The sequence below is a fragment of the Colius striatus genome, chromosome 4 (assembly GCF_028858725.1).
Source record: "Colius striatus isolate bColStr4 chromosome 4, bColStr4.1.hap1, whole genome shotgun sequence".
Lineage (NCBI taxonomy): Eukaryota > Metazoa > Chordata > Aves > Coliiformes > Coliidae > Colius > Colius striatus.
Window position 1 is genome coordinate 41,356,463 of NC_084762.1, and position 990 is coordinate 41,357,452.

Here is a 990-nt window from a genome sequence, read left to right on the forward strand (position 1 = left end):
TTTTATTCTGTTTCTTGTAGAATAAACTTTCCTACTTTCCTCTCTAAGTCAAGTACTGGAGTCTGTTTTGCCCAGAACTGTAACTGGCAGAGAGACCTCCCTGCCATTGTCTCAATCCACAACAACCTTGCTTATCTTTTTACTCCCATTTCACTGGGGCCTCTGCCATCCTAACAAGGGTGGGGGGTGAATGGGGGGCACCGAGAGACTGTCGTGGTGCTGCTGTGCTAGCTGGGCCAAACCATACCATTAACTCACAAACCTCTCGTTACTTCTCTCTCTCTCTTCTGTCTAGTTTGGGAGGAAGAGTGATATTACAACTTGGTAGGCACCTGGCACCTAGTCAGGGCTAAACCACCACATGTATGCATACAGAGACACAGTAAGAAAAGCCCAAAACCCTCCTGGAATGGAACTTGGCCAGCGATTTCAAAGGCAACAAGAAGGGCTTGTGTTAAGCACATAGGTGAAAAAGGAAAAGCGTGAGCCCAGTGGTGAATGGGCAGGGGCAGTGGTGACACAGGATATGGAATAGACTGAGGTCCCAAATGCATCTTCACCTGTCTTTACTACCTAGACAGGCCTTCAAGAATACCAGGCTGAAAGATTGGAGGAAAGGCTGGAACAAGGAAGATGTGTCCTTGGTTGAAAAGGATTAGGTCACAGAATACCTAAGGCATGCATGTCCCCAGTGACAGGGACAGAGATAACGGGCACACACAGAAACACTGAAGTCCCCTCTAAACATCAGGAAACTCTTTTTCACTGTGAGGGTGACTGAGCACTGGCACAGGCTGCCCAGGGAGGCTGTGGACTCTGTCCTTGGAGATATTAAAACCTACCAGGACATGTGCTGCGCAACTGGCTGTAGGTGAACACGCTTGAGCAGAGTGGTTGTATGAGATGACCTCCAGAGGTCCCTTCCAACCTTACACATTATCTGATTCTGTGATACATTGAAATTTGCTTAAAAGAGGAAAGACACTCCAC